Source organism: Pundamilia nyererei, unplaced genomic scaffold (genome assembly GCF_000239375.1).
Source record: "Pundamilia nyererei isolate P.nyererei 1_Seehausen unplaced genomic scaffold, PunNye1.0 scaffold00282, whole genome shotgun sequence".
In the NCBI taxonomy this organism is placed as follows: Eukaryota; Metazoa; Chordata; class Actinopteri; order Cichliformes; family Cichlidae; genus Pundamilia; species Pundamilia nyererei.
Genome location: NW_005187683.1, coordinates 341,103 through 348,161, shown reverse-complemented (window position 1 = coordinate 348,161; position 7,059 = coordinate 341,103). Strand labels below are relative to the sequence as shown.

The 7,059-nt window shown below is 39.5% G+C and overlaps 1 long non-coding RNA gene across 1 annotated transcript in view; it reads right to left on the bottom strand.

Annotated features, from left to right (window-relative positions):
* Positions 1 to 6,605: 6,605 nt before the first annotated feature.
* LOC106456487 (uncharacterized) overlaps positions 6,606 to 7,059 on the bottom strand; it is a 752-nt gene continuing 298 nt past the window's right edge. Inside the window, exons 2-3 of the long non-coding RNA XR_001290599.1 lie at positions 6,991 to 7,051; positions 6,606 to 6,636 (exon numbers count right to left, since the gene is read on the bottom strand). This is a non-coding gene — a long non-coding RNA (uncharacterized LOC106456487). The remainder of the gene's footprint in view (positions 6,637 to 6,990; positions 7,052 to 7,059) is intronic.

The window sequence follows — 7,059 nt, the reverse complement described above, 5'->3', positions numbered from 1 at the left end:
AGGACTAGTCAGGACTTGCTGTACTCTCTGAGAGTATTTTATGGTTGCAACTTTCCTAGTGGATTATTCATAATTCCCATTTGATTGAGGGATTCCAAGGTACTTGTAGCTATCCTCAGTGTCTGTAATGTTGCCTTTTGGTACAGTCAGTTCTGACTATCTTCCATCTCTTTGTTACCATATGAGTGCACTTCTCCAATCCTTTGGTTGGCCATTCCAGATGTGTCTCATCCATTAGCAGCTGGTTCACTGCAGAGATGAGAAGCAACAAAGCACAAATGCTTTGGTTCTCTGCTTAAATAGAATTTTCAGGTATTTGTTCTTTTTATTTGTTCAAAAGTGTAGGCAGCAAAAGTAAAAAGTAAAATCAAAACTCTATACTTTCTACTACTTAAATTTTCAAAACAGACCTGTTACTTTGGTTTACAGGATTTTAAGGGAGTATTTATTTGACACCACTGTGGGGCTTTAACCAGTTTTACCCTAAACAGTAACACATGAAAGGCTATCCTGTTTGTGTAATTATCACCAGGGGATTTTGCATAAAAAAGACTAAAGAAGCAAAACCAAGTACCAGGGTCAGCGGTTAGATTAAAGCTGATGTAGCATTCAGCTAGCGATATTGAAGAGGACGGTGCATAAAGCGAGTAATATTTTTTAATTGGCAGGTAATTTCAAATGCAGCATTTCTATCAGCTTAACAAACATCGGCAAACACACAAACACTAAAGGTCCATCTGCTGTCAGGAATGAAAAGAAAGAGAGACAAGTTTACTCACAGATGGTGAAAGAAAAGAAAGACAGGGCAGGAGAGGAGGAAGAGAATATATTTAAAGCTTAAACTAAAGTGCTCTTGTTTTTAAATCCGATTTTGGGTCTGTGCTTGTGACATTGTGGAGGTTTTTTCATATTGTGAAATGAACTCATGTAGATTATCCGTATTATCTATTGGTTCCATGAAAACCCTCTGCTGTACTGTAATGATTTAAAGTAAAGACCAGTGTGTGACTGGTGAACAGTGTCTGTGGTGCTCATGGTCAGAGTTTTGTGTAGCAGAGATGAATTAATATTTAAGCTCATGATGCTCATTATGAGTCATTCACTGCATCCAGTCTCTATACCAACAGTTTACTGCCTTTTATGTATTACTGTCAGTGTGGAGGATACAAATATAGCTGGGACAACTCACAAGACATCTGCTTGCATCTCGTCCACAAAGATCAGTAAACCTCAGCAGTAGCCCAGATCAGCTGATCACAGCTTGTACATTAAGAAAACATCTTTTCCTCGTGCTGACCAGCTGCGCCTGATATTAGAGTCCCGCCATGTGCTGAATCCCACTTTACTGTTTCCCTACTTAATTCTGCTACTAGTCACATGTTGCATCGTAGGCAGCAGCACATAGAAGTATTTTGTATTTCCCTTTTATTTTCTTTTTTTTTCTGCTAGTGTTCTGTTGGTTTAGTTAATTTTGCATAGAAATAGGTGGTAGAAATGTAGAAAGGAGATACATTTTACTCTCTGTACCTGTACTGTACTTTTTCTTTTTTGAGTGATGAAATTTAATCAGTTCAATCAATAAGTTCTTATATCTGTACTTCTACTTAAGTAGACAATGACTGTATTTTTGTCACCTCCGGTACTCTCAGGTACAACCCTCCAGAGTCACAGTAAGTAAGCTGTGAGTTTGATTACTATTGGCAAATTTAAGCTAAAAGATCATTTTACCATCACAAACAGCCACTTTACAAATTTGTAATCCAGTAACGTGTCCTCAGCTCTGTGGGTCAGCAAACACCCCTCTTCCACACGTCCATCCACTGAGTGTTAAGCAGCTTCAAGATAGCCCATCAGCATCAAGTAAGCCAGTTCGCCATGAGATCGCTGTTTCTGTGACTGTGTCTATGTGATAACTGCGATGGGGAACAAGTTGTACAAGTGCTGTGGAACAGCTGCCTTCTAGCTTTCATTCCTTCTTATCTTAATGAATCAGTTCATTATCAGCAGCTATGACTAACCATCACTGCTCTGTGTATCTTAATCCATCAATGCCCTGTAGATATTGTGCACTGCTTAGAATTAACAGACTAATATGATCCCGTTCAGACTCAGGAGAGATGTGCCTCCTGGTCCTGGACTAAGGTGGTTCTTCCCAGCAATCGTCTTTTTTTCCCACCCTGGAGAAATGTGCAACAAAATGGACTTTATATTTACTGCTATTGATTAAAGGATGGTAAACCAAATAAATGTGGCTCTAAACAAATTATTGTGGTGTCGTAAGGAGTTATGGGTCCCTGCATCAGATTATACAAACCCCTAAAAGGTTGCAATGATGATTATGATAAATTGTGTTTAGCTGGATAGATAATCTATTCTTAATTATGATGAAATTGAATATGTTTGGGAGGCATTCCACGCCGGCCCGTGGCCTTATAAGAAGCCATTAATGGAGGGAGAAAGAGCAAACGAGAGGGTTTTATTTTGTCGGGAAACAGGTCGACAGCCTTTCAAATATCATTAGAAGTGATGGGCCGCGATCCCCTGAGAACAGCCTCCACCTACATCTGATGAATGGAAATGCTGAGGATTAATTGTGTCCCTGTGGGCAATGCCATCCAATTCACAGGGATCATACATGCATTTGTGTGGGATAATTGTCATGTATTGAGAGTTACAAGCACACATCCACCAGCCCAACTAACAAATGCCTCTCCTGTAGCCCAGCTGCATTATTCTCTTTTGCAATTGGTAATAAAATCAAGTTGTTTGAAAGCATTTTCACACCACAGGAAATTTATTTTTAGTGTCTTCATAGTTTTATTTTTGAAATACACCAATTTTTATATACTGCAGGAAAACAAAAAGAAATATTATAATGCAAATTTGCAAAAAAAACTGCATGTGCATCAAAATAAACTATTTCCAGCAGTGCAATATGAGTCCTAAGCATCCCAGAAACAACACAGAAAGTCATAAAGTCAAACATAACTTTTAAAAACACCAGTATAGGCTCATGAGGCCCTGATGGTAAAAAAAAAACTGCATTTCCGCAAAATGACGTCACTTCCGGTTTCGGGCAGGTCATGCCGGACATGCGATAGTTCGTGCTGATGGATGTAGGAAGTGTTACAAACAGCTGATTGGATCGGCAAAGCTGTTTCTGGAATATTATGTTTTTGTTCCTGCAAGTGCTTTTTATGCAGTTTTTGCAAAGCTATATGTGGAAGGAAACTGTGACCTAGGACAAGCTGATGGCATAAGATGTAAGTACAACTCCTCCGGTTTCATGTGCAAAAAAAATTATTGCGCTAGCTTACGTGGTTGCAGTGCTACAGAGCGCTCCGACCGGCTTGAAAGGGTTAAACTAGTAGTTTTGAAATTGAATCAGCAGAAAATTACCAAGTTGAGCCCACTTAATCTAACTTATTTGTTTTTGTAAAAGTAACAAGTAGAAAGAATTGCTTATTATTTGGATTTTTTCTTCTTTTCTATAATCTCAACATTAAATGTGTACAGACACCCATGCTCTTACATTTGAAGGATCTGGTGAATAAGATGGCAGTGTAACATATGCAAAACGTTTTTTGCTACTATGTCATTGCAGATTACAACACACAACATTTGGTCGTGGACAGCACCAGACATGTCTGTATGGCAGTTGTCCTGAAAACACAAGAAGCCCTTGCACACATTTGTCCAGATACCATGCAGCTGAAGAGAGGCCTGAAGTGATCGCTGCGTTTAAGTGTTTGGCTTGCACTGCTTTTTGCCCGACTCAGAAGGACTATTAGCAGCATATAGGAAATCACTTGAAGAGACACAAAGATGCATTTTGTGTTTTTAATGGATGTGACTTTGGCACTAATATATACAATACATTTCTAAAGCACAAAGGCAGGAGACATTAATCTTGTTCTGTAACTAATTTTAAGTCTTGGAAAGTCATCATAGTCAGACTGCTGACCACTCTGATGTCCCAGAACTCAACAATGATGAAGGCTCTAGTGATGGTGATCCTAATATGATTTTTGGAGCACTAATCTGCACTAATAGAAAAATATGGGCCGTTGGTTGGAGTATGGAAAATGCATTTTGAGGTGAAAGACAGATTTTTTAAGTTGTGAGACACACTAACAATTTAAAAATGTGTTGCTGACCCTTTCTACAAGACATCAAATTACGATGCCATACCACATGCAATCAAAAGACGTGAACCCTGCCCTACTCATCACAGAAATGTCCAGAATGCCTGTACATATACCTACAGTGGAGCAAGCATTCATTGGGCTCCTTCTCCTGACTTATAGGGATCTTTAAAAAGGTGATAACAACATGAAGCGTGTTAATCAGGGACCTGAATTTCTGTGTTATTTCATTTGTGGACACAGCATCTAGCCAGGAGCCTCTAGCAGATATGCTGTCAACCTGCATGGTGCAGCCTGCCTGGAGGAAGTCATAACGTATATCCTACAAAGCATAGACTGACTGAGTGTAGTCATGTAGACATCAATGAGTATTCCTGTTATGAAGGTTACTCTGAGGATGATTCTATGTGTAATCACATGACACATTAAATCAGTGGAACTACAGGTCCACCAAATTGCCCCCTAAACCTGTTAACTGGTTCTGCCATGTTTGACAGCACTGTGGGCAAAGGTTTGTGATGACTGCAGTCAGTCTTTCACTCTGCTGTGACAGAGCTCATTCTTTTATTCAAGAATTAAAACAAGTGTGCTGAATGGTTCTAATGAAAGAATGAAGGACCTTTCTGTGGTCATGCCAAAGCATCTCCATTGGATTTCAGTCTGGACTTTCACAAGGCCATTCTGAAACCTTTGTTTTTGAGCCATTCAGAGCTTGACTTGTTATGTTTTTTAATTTACTGTCCTGCTGCATAATCCAAGTGCATTTGAGTTTTAGGGCACAAGCTGATGGCTGTCCATTCTGCCTGAGCAGAATTCATGGTTCTGTCAGTTACTACCAGTTGTCCAGGTACTGGGAGCAGCAAAGCAGCTCCATACCATCACCCTAACACCTCCATGTTTGTCTGTTAGTATGATGCACATTTTTATGAAACTCTGCTAGTTTCACACCAGCTTCAACAGGATGCAAACCTTCCACTTTCAAACTTCAACTTGTGTCTCATTAGTCCTCAGAATATTGTTCCCAAAGTCTTGAGGATCATCAAAATGTTGATTCAAATGTGAGACAAGCTTTTCTGTTCTTTTTGGTCAGCGGTGGTTTTTGACCTGGAACTTCTTGCCCAGGCTCATTCTTAAAATTGAATCATGACAAATTATACATCCGGCGCCGCACAAGCGGTAGCTTGTTACTAGCGACAGCCTGTTCCTATCGGCAGCCTGTTACTAGCAACAGCCTGTTACTAGCAACAGCCTGTTACTAGCGGCAGCCTGTTACTAGCAACAGCCTGTTACTAGCGGCAGCCTGTTACTAGCAACAGCCTGTTACTAACACCAGCCTGTTACTAGCGGCAGCCTGTTACTAACACCAGCCTGTTCCTATCGGCAGCCTGTTACTAGCGGCAGCCTGTTACGCCTGTTACTAGCGGCAGCCTGTTACTAGCGGCGGTTGCCTGTCATCAGATGGATTACCAGGAATGTAGCAAAATGCTGCTAACAGAGACATGGCTGCACTACTACTACAGTCCTACATTTTATGGATTCCAGCTGATATGGGCGGACATGCAACGGACAGTTAGCACACTAGCAGTCTGGAACTACTAGCAGATAGCATGAGAACCTACTACATGCTCAAGGTGGAGCCTCTCAATTATGTACCAACACAGAAAAACAGTGTACACTGAGGTGAAAGTTTCAGTGGTGCTTATGTTGTTGGTGCCTTTTGGGGCAGTTTGATGGCAATTCTGATGTGGTCTGAATGACCTCTAATACACAGCAAGACATGTTGCTTGTGTTTCAGTTTTCGTGGATAACATTCTAGTATTTCATTACTCTCTTCATACTAATTAGCAGATATCTGTTTCTATACAACAGAGTATTAAGTCCACATCATGAAAAAAATGATTTTCTTAATTTTGGGATTAAAGTCAAAAGTTTGACATTAAGGCTATTTTGACAAAAAAAAAAATCTCCACATTTAGAGTTTGTTGTGAAAATATTATTTTGAATTTATTCTTAAAATAATATTTAGACTTGAATTTCCAAATTTCAACTTCATTTTCAAAATGATGAGTTTTCTTACTTAACGTGGCCTCACTACTTCATCGGAGGTTTCTGACATGTACTGCTCATGGCCACTTTTAGCTGCTAAAAAACAAGGTGGGGTTCAAAATGCTATTGAAGCTTAATGTGAGTTATGCCAATCCTTTATATCACAGCTATGTGTCTAGAGGAGAACATTAGTTGAACACAATACATTTTCTCTGTATTGTTTAAATGTCCTTAACCAAGGAGTTATATATTTTCTTACCTTAGAACAAATTAATTGTTTCAACTTTTACAGCATTAGCAGCAAGACTAATATAAAGAAGTTATCTGTAATGTGTATCCTAATTTTTCAGAGCTTTGTTTGGGTGAATGAGAGGAGCCAGTGTAACACTTCCAGCTCTTCAAAAATCCCAGACGCTCAGCAGGATTGGCTTTTCACGATTTATTCCTGCAGAAGACATAAAACACACTCAACAGGTGTCTTCTGATGGTACCAGCAATTGTAGCTCCCTCACAGTGCAAACGCGCGCTGTGTTGACAGACTTACAATTAACTTTTTAATAAGGAAAAGATGGAAAATAATAATTTCTCCCATTTTACAGTCTGTCACACTGAACTTGTATACAAAAAGAAACCGTATGACTAATAAAATACATTTCACAATCGTGTAAAACAAAATAACAGGATAACAGAAGCATCACCGACTAAACATTTCCCTCTAGTGGACAAATTAACAATAGCGCATTACATTTTCACTTGCTTGTGCTTTACAGACAAAATGACTGTTAACAAGCTCACGTACCTGCAGAAGACATAAAACACACTCAACAGGTGTCTTCTGATGGTACCAGCAATTGTAGCTCCTACAATG